At 35.4% G+C, this 14441-nt stretch overlaps 1 protein-coding gene across 4 annotated transcripts in view; it reads right to left on the bottom strand.

The window, feature by feature from the left end:
* LOC143245244 (band 7 protein AGAP004871-like) overlaps positions 1-14441 on the bottom strand; it is a 555064-nt gene that overhangs the window by 408238 nt on the left and 132385 nt on the right. The window lies entirely within an intron of this gene.

The following is a 14441-nucleotide window of genomic DNA, read 5'->3' as shown; positions in this document are numbered from 1 at the left end:
ATTTCGCGCTAAGCTGCACGAGGGCTATCTGCACTAGACGCCCAAGCTACATGAGGGCTATCTGCACTAGACGCCCAAGCTGCACGAGGGCTATCTGCACTAGACGCCCTTAATTTAGTAGTATAAGACTAAAGGGAAGGCAGCTGGTTATCACCACCCACCACCAACATTTGGGCTACTCTTTTACCAACCAACACTTCATAACGTCCCCCAGGGCTGAAAGGGCAAACATGTTTGGTGTGACGGGGATTCGAACACAGACCCTTCAGATTACAGGTGGAGTGCTTTAACCACCTGGCCATGCCATATATAGAGGAGGTGGAATTATTATTATTTATTATACAGACATCCTCCACGACAAAAACAAGGGAACTATATTTTCTATAAGCTGACACTAATGACTGTTTTAGAATTTTAATTACAGTTTTATATGACCATATAAACACGTATCGTACATTAGCTATCTTCGGTGCCAGACATTCGTGTGTATTTACTACACTAAACTCACGTTTCTGACGTATGAACTATTTCACAGATGTCTTGGTATTAGCTATCTCTTGTCGTCCTTTTTCGTGTATTAGTTATTCGATGTGTTCGTGCAACCTGGACATTAACGCATATTTATTGATTCTCATCTACTGACAATCTATGGTATGTACTAAGCAAGTTCAAACAGATAACACACTACACAAAGAAACAGTACAGACTTACACTTCTCGTATAATCGTCATTGTAAAGTAATTCTTGATGACGAGAAACCCACTTGAAATAAAAATGTATCTCAGAACAGCTGGTGTGGGTATTAACACTTTTATTAATAAGGAGAGAACAACGTTTCGACCTTCCTAGGTCATCTTCAACTATGTACTGTTAACGCAGTTATTATACTAATGTTATATATTGTCCGTTTTCAGTTTTATTTAATGTAATTCGAATTTCACTTCCTGTAACTTTTGTTTCCATTTCCATGTATATTCAAATTTAACCAAAAATTTGTGTTAAAAAAACAACACTTGTTTAGAGTTGCAATGACTATAACACAATAAGAATTAAACAGATGTGTTAGACGAGGACAATGATGTTTTGACGAAATTTGTGTTAACTCATAACACAACTTTTCAAACACCTTTTGTTAAAAACGGTTCTCTGTTGACTAGATATCTTGTTATAATTGATTTTTACTTAATATCCAGTAGTTTGCGTGAAGCTCTAAAACCCATACTAATGATATGTATAGGATATCGAGTGAAAACATACGAGTAAAGCGACCACTTCTGAACAACAGTAGTGCGAACTTATCTTGACTAACCCTAAATGAGAGAACGCCATCTAGTTGCTTAACGAATAAACTACTTTAAATGTTATTAAACTTTTTATCCTTAAGCCTAATCCAGCGATTCTACACGTATGAAACAATGCCTATTAATTTTCACATTTCAAGAGTGGTTGTTTTTAGGAATGTTTCTAGTAGAAATTGCGAATACCTCTTAGTGGCACAGCGATATGTTTACGGAGTTAAAACACTCAAATCCGAGGTTCGATTTCCCGCGATAGACAGAAGAGATAGTTCAATGTGGCTTTGCTCTAAAGCAAATCAACATTGTTGACTTAAGACATTTTTGGAATTAGTTTCTGTTGAATTTACTGTTACACCTGTCTTTCCAACGCTGTCAATATAAAAGTTGAGCTGAAACATAGGTTAAAAAAGTTACCATGAAATGTTCCAATAACAAAACACAATAGAACATTGCTTGAAGACTGTTCTGGTCGAGCTTTTGTCTGTTGTTGATATTAACTATTTGTATAGTATTACTATAGTAAAACAAATAAATATATAGATAAAGACAGGCAAAGAATATTACTTATATTTGACTTCTATTTCAATATATATGAACTTCTTAGTTTTTGCAACAGTAATTGTAATCGGAACACATTTTATAGACTTTTGTTAAAATTGCGGATGAAGTGACACATTTAAAAAAGGGTTTTTCATTGTGTCATTTTTAAGATCAGATATACGAGGGCTGTTTGAATTGCGTGGCTCCAGTTGGTTCCAGGGGAATCCGCTTGGTGTCGCTAGGTTCGCACAGATCAGCTGATTACGACGCCATTTCCCGATTGCAGATATCTTCATTTGTGTATTAGCTACGCGGTTTTAAGTGAAGTGCGATTTTTTCGTTTGGCGGATTTCAGAATGAATGACCTGAAGGAGCAACGACCTGCTGTGAAATTTTGTGTTAAACTTGGAACATCTGCGACTGAAACTTTTGCTATGCTTAACACGGCTTACGGTAATGTTGCTATGAATCGTACGGCATGTTTCAAGTGGCATGAACGTTTTAAAAATGGTCGACAGTCCATTGAAGATGATGATCGTCCTGGACGTTCTTCCACGTCAACTGACGACCCACACGTCGACAAAATCAACATCCTGGTGCGAGCAAATCGACGTCTGACTGTCAGGGAGCTTGCTGAAGAGTGTGGGATATCAGTCGGATATTGTGACGAGATTTTGACCGAAAAATTGAACATGCACCGCGTTGCTGTGAAATTTGTGCCTCAGAACTCGTGTGTTTTTGGCCAAACACTCGATCACTGTTCTTCCCCCCCCCCCAACTCACCTGACCTTGCTCCTTGCGATTTCTTCTTGTTCCCCAAACTCAAAAGACCCTTGAAAGGAAGAAGATTTGAGACGATTCCAGAGATTAAGGCAAATGCGACGAAGGAGATGGAGGACATTACAAAAGAAGCGTACCAGGACTGTTTCAACAAGTGGAAACACCGTTGGGATAAGTGTGTGCGTTGGGGAGGAGAGTACTTTGAAGGGGTCCCAGACCTGTAACCTCTAAATACAGTACATTTTGTTTTATGACGTCTGTCCGCGTATTTTTTGAACAGACCTCGTATTCCACCTTTGTGTCTTAGTGTGCAACAAATTGGGTGTTTTATCATCTCGAAAACAATAAAGATTTTAACAACTCATTTCGAGCATGTTGTGGTTATCTGTAGTAACATAAGTATCTCGAAAGATATATATATATGTACATTCCTACGTTGTACATAAGCCTTTTAAAGTAGGTGAGACAGTTTCTCTAAAACGTATCGAACCTCAGAAAGCAACGTTTCATTTCTTAAACTTAGCACAATTTTAAAACACGACATAACAATATGAGAATATTGTAGCACTTTCCTGTAAAGGGTTATTATAACCCAATTGTGTAAACCTTCAAATTCTCACGCTAAGCACAAAAATAGAAGGGTAAGAGGAGAGGAGGGCGCTACTTAGAAAAATGTAAAGTGTCGAATACAAAATAGAACTAACAAACAAAACCTGCAGTCTTCACAAGGTGGTGAGTCAGAAAAGGAGATACTTTGTAACAACGGGAAGGCATGTCAGCCACCCAAACAGATCCAAGTGAAACTAAAATATACTATAGATGTAAGTAAAGAGAGAGTACGTACTGGTTCACAGAAAACCTATACCCCAACCCACACTTTCTGGAGTGGGAAAAGTAAATAAACAGGAAGAAACAACAAAGGGAAAAGGCCCCTTCATCACACATTGTATAAAACGTACTAGGAAGAGAAACTTTAATTACTCAGATAGCTACTAACTTGTGTATTACGTGAACTTTAATTACTCAGATAGCTACTAACTTTAGTATTACGTGAACTTTAATTACTCAGATAGCTACTAACTTGTGTATCACGTGAACTTTAATTACTCAGATAGCTACTAACTTTAGTATTACGTGAACTTTAATTACTCAGATAGCTACTAACTTTAGTATTACGTGAACTTTAATTACTCAGATAGCTACTAACTTTAGTATTACGTGAACTTTAATTACTCAGATAGCTACTAACTTTAGTATTACGTGAACTTTAATTACTCAGATAGCTACTAACTTGTGTATCACGTGAACTTTAATTACTCAGATAGCTACTAACTTTAGTATTACGTGAACTTTAATTACTCAGATAGCTACTAACTTGTGTATTACGTGAACTTTAATTACTTGGGTGAACTTTAATTACTCAGATAGCTACTAACTTTAGTATTACGTGAACTTTAATTACTCAGATAGCTACTAACTTTGTATTACTACTAACTACTAACTATATACGTGAACTTTAATTACTCAGATAGCTACTAACTTTAGTATTACGTGAACTTTAATTACTCAGATAGCTACTAACTTGTGTATCACGTGAACTTTAATTACTCAGATAGCTACTAACTTTAGTATTACTTGAACTTTAATTACTCAGATAGCTACTAACTTTAGTATTACGTGAACTTTAATTACTCAGATAGCTACTAACTTGTGTATCACGTGAACTTTAATTACTCAGATAGCTACTAACTTTAGTATTACGTGAACTTTAATTACTCAGATAGCTACTAACTTTAGTATTACGTGAACTTTAATTACTCAGATAGCTACTAACTTGTGTATTACGTGAACTTTAATTACTTGGGTAGCTACTAACTTAACTATTACGTGAACTTTAATTACTCAGATAGCTACTAACTTAACTATTACGTGAACTTTAATTAATCAGATAGCTACTAACTTAACTATTACGTGAATTTTAATTACTCAGCTAACTTCTAACTACAACGCAAACAGTTACGTCAACTTTTTCTTGTTTGTAACTTCCAATCATTTTTTCCGTTTTCTTAAAAGCTAATAACCACAGCAGAGGCAATATCGGGTCGAAGTTTTCAACGCACGTTATTCTTCTGGTAATTTTCACTCACTTTATTCTTTTCAGCTTTAAAAGAACCATTCAGAAGTTTCGTAATCTTTTGACAAATGTGTTAGATAAAAACAAATGCGCTGTTCACGACAATCCAGAAGTGTGTGAATATATACTTGAAATTGTTTTAACTAGACAACTTATCAATTAATTTCCTTGAAGGCTTCTAGTTTTCAAAGACTAAATTAATTCACAAGACTGATGGCCTTTCTCAATAAAAAGACAATCAAGAAACGGTCTTGAACAACGTTTCGCACTTCAATTAAAATGATGAATGTTAGGTTTTGATGTTTTACAGACTAATTAGAGAACTTATACGAAAGAATAATAATAATAATACGTGATAATTAGATAGCAGCTACGAACTGGAAAATGTTGTTCCTATGGTTTATAAGTCTGGATTTCTTTCAAGAAAATATACACTAAAATATTGTAACATACGTTTTGCTGTTTGCTCACCTGTTTTAACTAGATGTCAGTTTGAAATAATGATTAATGGTTGATTCGTGAAACAGAGTATATAAATTACAAAACATATTAACAGTGGTTATTTCAATCTACATATAAGAATTCAATCAAACACAGGTAAGCACACCACCTTACCAAACAGTGTTAACGGTGCATATATTTAAGGAATATATTAAACATGGATACGTTAAATCTGAATAAACAGTATTAATTCTAACTGGATTTAACGAACAGTTTAAACATGGATATAATCCGTTTTAATAAACAATATAAACTGCGTCTGTGTTTGTGTGTGTGTTTTCTTATTGCAAAGCCGCATCGGGCTATTAATAAAGAGTGTTAGTTTTGTTTGTATTTAATCAGTAGGGTAGATATGGATACATACAATTATTTTCGTAACTATTTTAATATTTTTATCTTGTAACTTTATTAAAGAGTTGGTAACATGGTTGCTTCAAACGATATTTTTTTTTTTTTATTCCCGCTTCCCGCTTGCTAGAAGAATGAGAGATTTGTTATTTCGTGTTTGATGACGTCATACAAGTAAGATTAATATGACAAAAAAAAATTTTGGGTGGCCAACCCCCCTTTCCTTCGCATTTTGCAAATGCGTGCACTGTTTAGACAGATATCGAGGACACATTATAATCAAACATCTTACCCTACTGACAGTTGTTATTATATCGTAACTGCACCAAAGTGGTTTCATTCAAAAGAGACTATATTCTATACAATGGCTGTTTTCAAAAAAACACGTTAGTCAGTTACGGACTGTTTATATCAGTAATATTGCAAAATTATTTTGATTTCTCAGTTTGATTTCGCTATTTGTTTTTTGACTTTGAAACTGTTTTGGAACACATTAGAAGATTAAAAGCTAAGTAGCTGTATTGTTAAATTACTTCTTAGACCAAGCGTCTCTAAGTGAACTTTAATGTACGTGGTTCGTGTCCCATTGCTTGAAAAAACACGCTACGAACTTTTGGGACGTGTGTACATTAGAAGGGCGACGGTGAAACACATTGTTCGGTTAAGGTAGTCCAAAAGTTGGCGGTGGGTGTTGTTGACTAGCTACTCTCACCGACTGGCAGTTCAAAATTAGGACCTACTATCCCAGATAGTCCAAATACGGTTTCGCGTAAATTTCCAAAAGAAACGAATAAACAAACTTACGTTATAAATAAAAGTATGGAAGCAAAACATTTGAGTGGATCATTTCGGTTTCTTAATGAAACCGTCGTACGACAACAATAAATGAATAAATATCCTTGAGCTGTGCAGAAACCTCAACAGCGTTAACAATCACTTAATAACGTACAGTTGTAACGTGGTCTCAATGTATAGGGTGAAACCTAGTTTTAGAAATGATATGTATACATTCTGAGGAAGTGGATAACCACTTGAGCTAAGAAATACTGAAAAAGCTGCTCCGCTCTACAACAAAAGCATGTTTTACCCGTCAAAGTAAAATTTACGAAAAATAGACACCTTACGTAAAGGCAGCCCTCTGTTCCGTGGATCACACGAATCGTTTATCAGCACTATAGAAAAGCAAACTATCAACATACCTTTACATTGTCCACGCACAGTTGGTTAGAAATGTTGAAGATGCATTAGTTCGTGGATTTAAAGATAACGGCCATTTCTACTAGACGTGAACAACATTCATGCTAATGTCAATTTCACTTACACAGACAATGAGAAGCACGTGTTATATTGCACGTTAGAGACCAACCGAAAACATTTACCGAAACATCTCAAAACAGTATCTTAAACAGCTTTATCAAAGAATTTTCACACAAAACCATCAACATAATTTCACAGAATAGAAAACTAAATTAAATAACCCCACACGAAAATATATTAATTCTATAAACAACTTAAAACAAAATAACAACATCAACGTTTTAAAAGCAGATAAAGGCAATGCTATAGTTATAATGTTTGTTTTCTGAATTTCGCGCAAAGCTACTCAAGAGCTATCTGTGATAGTCGTCCCTAATTTAGCAGTGTAAGATTAAAGGGAAGGCAGCTAGTTATCACCGCCTACCGCCAACTCACATTATAACGCCCCCACGGCTAAAAGGGCGAGCATGTTTGGTACGATGGGGATTCGAACCCGCGACCTCCCGTTATAAGTCGCACACCTTAACATACCTGGCCATACCGGGCCTAGTTATAATGACCACAAATGAATAATTAAAAAAAATGAACAACATCTTATCAGACACAAACAAATTTAAACTACTAAACACAAATCCAACAAAAAACACATGAAAACCAATTAAACAAAATACTACTACAAATGAAGAAAAAACCAACACAATCTCAGAAAACCTTTATTCTTACCTTCGACTCACGCACACCACAACTATATGGCACCCCCAACCCTCACAAACCCGATTGTCCACTACAACCCATAATGTCGACCTACGAATCATTTAACTACAACCTCAATAAATACATAACGTGGGCATTTTCTAAATATGTAACATCAGCCGGCTCCCTTTTCCAAGACTCTTTTTAATTTTAAATATATTATTAATCATAAAGCCTTAATGGCCAGTTTTGATGTAATCTTCCTCTTCACAGAAGTCCCAACAACTAAAGTCTGCAAGATAGCTTTAGAACTTTATATCCAAGACCCTAACCCATTGATACACATACCCAACAACCAGTTAGCAACCATTACGGAACTCACTACCACCAAAACTAACTTTATGTTCAATAACCAAAACTACCTACAAATAAATAGCCTAAGTATGGGGAATCCCATGTTACCAGTTCTTGCCAATATTTTTATGACACAGATTGAATCACATGCGATCAATTCAACCTTACACCCACCACTATACTGGTACAGGTATGTTGATGATACAGAACACACACTTAGTTTTATCAACCACGTTACTCCGTACACTCCGACATTAAGTTAACCTGTGAACAGGATAAAAACTAACCAAACAGCATTTCTCAATCTCAATATCACAAGAACCAATACACAATTCAAAACAGAAATTCACAGAAAAATCACCCATACTGGACTATACATTCTCTACGACTCAGTACATGAAACAAAAACTCAACTTATTAAGAAACCAAATAAACACAGCCACAAAACTATGTTCACCTGATAAAATTAACGATGAAATCAACAAAATAAAACAACACTTCATCAACATCAACAAACATCTTCCAAAAACCGTTGAAAAAAATTATACCCACACACCAAGACCAACAACAAACAAACAACAATAAATCCCAAGATACGACAAACTACAAAACCTTACACTGCTACATACCATATGTTCCCGACATCAGGGAAAAAATAACCAACATTTGGAAAAAAAAAAACTTGTAACAAAACACAACATTCCAGTAAACATCAAATTTATTCAAAAATCAGGTACAAAACTAAAGTTCATATTATGTAAAAACTACACTGACAAAGACAACACCATCATTATTTATAAAATACAATGTAACAACTGTCACGACTTCTATTCTGGAGAAACAAGCAGAAAAATGGAAACCAGATTTAAATAACACAAAAAAACCTTCACACGCTTTTGAACACTGCAAGTCAAATAAACACGACATAACTATAAGAAGACACCCAGATACTACGTAGGGAAAAAAAATACAAACAAACGCAAAATCAGTTGCAAACTCTGTCTTTCTTAACCAGAAGATGACTTAGGAAGATCGAAACGTTGTTCTCTGCTTACCAGCCGTTGAGATACAGAGACTCTAACAGTTTTAACACAAATCTGGTGGTGGTAAGAACTATATAAAGTGGTACACAGCCTACTCAATTAAATAAATATTGCTACGCTATCACGTGTTTAAAACACAGCACTTGTCATGCGTGATAGCATTATTAACACCGTGAACTAGAATGAATATCGGACACGTATTAACAAATGTCACTTCCCTACACAAATGTTTACTACAACCTTGACCCAGTTTAAAAAGAGACTCAATAACGGAAACAAAAAGGGAAGGAAGTGGAAAGAAAGGAAGTGAAAACTTCATGTAGGAAACAAGATGAACAAACTCAGACCCACAAATAGTGTCTCATTACCTGCATCTCATACAATAGATATAAGTTTAGCTGAAGAAGACAACACAACATACATTTCCAGGATTTTAAAGATTGGAATCTGAACAATGAAATTTACAAATCGAAGAGCAATTTTGACGTTCACTTTTAAAGTACGGGCTAGGTCAAATAGACCCATCAAATCTAGATCCCTATCAAGGGTATTAATTAGTATATAAAGATCTGACCAATTCGTAGCTGGACATAAGGAAATGAATGATAACATAATGTTATGGGAAGTGGTGGAAAACAATATAATATTAATGGAAATGGTGTAAAATAGTCAATAGTGTAGAAGCTGCCAACAAAACTCGCTAGAGTTAACCGTATTTTTCTATTAACAATGTATATAAATAGCGAATTTTCTTAAACTCAGTTAAAGTCCAAATAACGGAAAAAAAATGACTCCAGAAAATGAAAGATAATAATAAACTCTAAATAATAATTTAATTTTGTGTCAGATATTTTTGGTTAAATACCGAAACTAAGGTATGGTGAAATTTGCAGAATGTTGTGGATAAATTCAGAGTTATGTTGAATCTTATGATTTTAGGGTTACAGTTTTAAAACGAAAACTACACATGTTTTGATTGCAACGGCTTTTGTTTTTGTTGGAATTTCGCGCAAAGCTACACGAGGGCTATCTGCACTAGCTGTCCCTAATTTAACAGTGTAAGACTAGAGGGAAGGCATCTCGTCATCACCACCCACCGCCAACTCTTAGACAACTCTTTTACCAACGAACAGTGGGATTAGTCTGCACATTATAACGTCCCCACGGCTGAAAGGGCGACCATGTTTGATGTGACGGGGATTCGAACCAGCAACCTTCGGATAACGAATCGAGCGCCCTAACGACGTGGCCATGCCGGGCTATTAGAAAGAAACCGAGATATACGAAGCTAGATTTTTGGTGTAATGATTGTGTTTTTTTTATAGTTCTAGTTATGATTTATTAAACTAGATACCGTTGATGCTGTTAGAGTTCTCTATTAATTATTTCCCTTTAAATTTTTAATTAAGAAAACCCTCAGTCATCTCATTCACCCTACAGTTGTCTTCGTCGAAAATTCTAATTTTTTGTATTTATAGTAAAGCAACTGAGGATACGTGTTGCTGCTCTAAAAATATAAATACTGACTACAGTAAAGATAGCTAGTTAGAAGCGCAATATAAGCTGAGGTATTGACTGTTATTCTTATTTCACACCCACAGTTTAAAGTAGAGAGAGGATATATCGCCAACTTCGAAACCTCTGCCCCCCAATGGCTCAGCGCTATGTCTGCGGACTTACGACGCTAAAATCCGGGTTTCGATACCTCTGGTGGGCAGAGCACGGATAGCCCATTGTGTAGCTTTGAACTTAATTCAAATCAAACAAACAAACAACGGAAACTCTATCTTACCACGTGACCAACCGTGATCTAGAAACATTAAAGCAAAAAATCGCACACATAATTTGAAAAATATTTGTTTTAAGTCGTTTTTCGCGTCCTTCCGCGAAATCTGAAGATATACTAAACAGTTAGTGAATACAGCAAAAAGGACACGTATATATATATATATATACATGTGTGTAAATGGAATATTGTTAAATAGAGAGAAATTTATTTGATTTTGTTTTTACGAAATTCAGTCCATGCTACACGACACCTAACTGCACTAGTCGGCCCTAATTTAACAGTGTACGACCAGAGGGGAAAAAGCTAGTCATCACAACCCACCGCCAACTCTCAGACTTCTGTTATATCAACGACCCTTACGTATAACGTCCTCAAGGCTGAAAGGGAGAGCAGGTTTGGTGTGTCACAGGGATTCGAACCCGCGACCCTCAGATTACGATTCGAACGCACTAACCACCTGGCCATGCTAGGCCTAGTATTTGATATAATTACTAAATATAACTGACGTGACATCAGGTAAATTAATATTTGCTGTCTCAATCGTCATTGGTCAAAAATAACAACAAAATTCTACGTAGTTGTTTAGATATAAGGTACGCTAAGACTAACTAGCAGGAATGAACTTTAGAATACACACGAAATCAGCACCAAAACGGAGAGGAAATCCAGTATAACATTAATACATTAAAATCCCAACTCTTTCTACAAGGAAAAATAAACGTTCCGAACTTCCGTTTCCGGTCAACGTCATCATGTTGTCACTTCGCGGTTCAATGAGAAATGAAAGACTTTTTCATTGCGAAACAACGTTTGGAATGTCTTCGTACCACCTAGTGAGAACAGTGACATCTATTTTAAGCAGGTGAAGTTACTTAACCAAATAAACGCGGTTTAACATTGGGTTGCGTGCACTAAATCAAACGTAAATCCGCGAGCCGAAGCAGAACTTTATTCCAAACGCATTTTCTCGGGTTAGCAACATGCTTTCGGAAAATTAAGAAATTCAAAGTTTAGGCACGAAAACAAAGACCCTATTTAGAAATGACGATTAAAGATGTTTTATTTTCACGCGGTTGATTCCATCTAGAACTCTTACATACAGTTTAGGCAACACATAACGTTCATGTTCATCAGTATAAAAGAGCCCTCTATTTGGAGATATAGATTCAGTGCCTTTGATAATGAATCTGGAACAAGTATAATTCCAAATATACCTAAGTTCAGAGATATCAACTAAAGAATATTAGGGTAAAGATATTTTGTGTATTGACTCTTCAGCAATGTTTAAATAAAAGTAAATGAGTTTGTTTACTTTAATGTCATCAGTCTAATAACTGTCTTCATTATTTAAATCTAAGTTCTAGGTTTCTTCTCCCACGTCTAGTAACTGTTTTCATTATTTGAACCTAAGTTCTGTATTTTTTTCTCCCATGTCTAATAACTGTTTTCATTATTTGAACCTAAGTTCTGTTTTTTCTCCCATGTCTAGTAACTGTTTTCATTATATCAACCTAAGTTCTGTTTCTTCTCCCATGTCTAATAACTGTTTTCATTATTTGAACCAAAGTATTGTGTTTTTTCCCATGTCTAGTAACTGTTTTCATTACTTGAATCTATGTTCTGTGTCCTTTTCCCATGTCTATAACTGTTTTCATTATTTGAACCTAAGTTCTGTTTTTTCTCTCATATCTAGTAACTGTTTTCATTATATCAACCTAAGTTCTGTTTCTTCTCCCATGTCTAATAACTGTTTTCATTATTTGAGCCTAAGTATTGTGTCTCCTTTATCATGTCTAGTAAGTGTTTTCATTATTTGAACCTAAGTTCTGTTTCTTCTCCCATGTCTAGTAACTGTTTTCATTGCTTGAATCTATGTTCTGTGCCCTTTTCCCATGTCTATAACTGTTTTCATTATTTGAACCTAAGTTCTGTTTTTTCTCCCATGTCTAGTAACTGTTTTCATTATATCAACCTAAGTTCTGTTTCTTCTCCCATGTCTAATAACTGTTTTCATTATTTGAACCAAAGTATTGTGTTTTTTCCCATGTCTAGTAACTGTTTTCATTACTTGAATCTATGTTCTGTGTCCTTTTCCCATGTCTATAACTGTTTTCATTATTTGAACCTAAGTTCTGTTTTTTCTCTCATATCTAGTAACTGTTTTCATTATATCAACCTAAGTTCTGTTTCTTCTCCCATGTCTAATAACTGTTTTCATTATTTGAGCCTAAGTATTGTGTCTCTTTTATCATGTCTAGTAAGTGTTTTCATTATTTGAACCTACGTTCTGTGTCTCTTCTCATGTCTATAACTGTTTTCACTATTTGAACGTAGGTTCTGTATTTCTTCTCCCATGTCTAACAGGTGTTTTCATTATTTGAACCTAAGTTCCGTTTCTTCTCTCATGTTTAATAGCTGTTTTCATTATTTGAACCTAAGTTCTGTTTCTTCTCCCATGTCTAATAACTGTTTTCATTATTTGAACCTACGTTCTGTATCCCTTCTCTCGTGTCTATAACTGTTTTCATTATATATATTTGAACCTACGTTTTGTATTTCTTCTCCCATGTTTAATAGCTGTTTTCATTATTTGAACCTAAGTTCTGTTTCTTCTCCCATGTGTTGCAACTGTTTTCATGATTTGAACCTAAGTTCTGTTTCTTCTCTCATGTCTAGTAACTGTTTTCATTATTTGAACTTACGTTCTGTTTCTTCTCCCATGTCTAGTAACTGTTTTCATTATTTGAACTTATGTTCTGTATTTCTTCTCCCATGCCTAGTAACTGTTTTCATTATTCGAAACTAAGTTTTATGCCTAAAACCACTGTTGTCTCCTTCTCTCATTTGTTACTACCACTAATAATATTGTATGATTTGAATCTATTTTAACTGTTTTGCTAATTAGACGATCCTGGGCTTCTAGTCTCAAGTGCCTCAAGAAAGCTAGTACCTTATTAGTCCTTGGTACCTGGAGAGCAGTAAATCGTGTTCCATCAGTGATTTGCTTGACCATCGTATTTTCCTCTCTGTATACTCTCAATGCAACGTTTGCTCTAAAACTTAACCTTTCTAGTCCATGCTATAATTAGTAACCAGTTCATTTTTGAATCATTCTTTGATGCAAGTTATTAAAATATGGAAAGAAACATCCGTAATGTAACTCAAAAACGAACCAGATACCTTGCACACCCACGGAATCTCAACACAATAATCTATAGTACTAACATGTTAATTTGGTCCGGCATGGTTAGGTGTGTTAAGGCGTTCGACTCATAATCTGAGGGTCGCGAGTTCGAATCCTCGTCGCACCAAAACATTCTATCCCTTTCAGCCGTTGGGGCGTTATAATATTGCGGCCAATCCCACTAAAGAGTGGCCGAAGAGTTGGCAGTGGGTGGTGATGACTAGCTGCCTTCCCTCTAGTCTTACACTGCTAAATTAGGGACGGCTAGCGCAGATAGCCCTCGAGTAGCTTTGTGCGAAATTCCAAAACAAACAAAAAAATGTTACTTTATCACTCAGACTTAAACTCTTATCACAGTATGTACTCACAGTAAGGACTTCTGTTATACTTGGCACCCAACCCTGGAAAACATTTTAACTCCTCATGAAATTCTCCAAAAATGTGTTTCTACAACACTGTAAATTACTTTATATCAAGGAATTTTCGTAATCAACCAGCTGTATAATGCCTCTCATAATGA

Source organism: Tachypleus tridentatus, chromosome 2 (assembly GCF_004210375.1).
Source record: "Tachypleus tridentatus isolate NWPU-2018 chromosome 2, ASM421037v1, whole genome shotgun sequence".
NCBI classification, from domain to species: domain Eukaryota; kingdom Metazoa; phylum Arthropoda; class Merostomata; order Xiphosura; family Limulidae; genus Tachypleus; species Tachypleus tridentatus.
The sequence above is the reverse complement of the archived record's forward strand: the minus strand, read 5'-3'. Positions and strand labels throughout refer to the sequence as shown.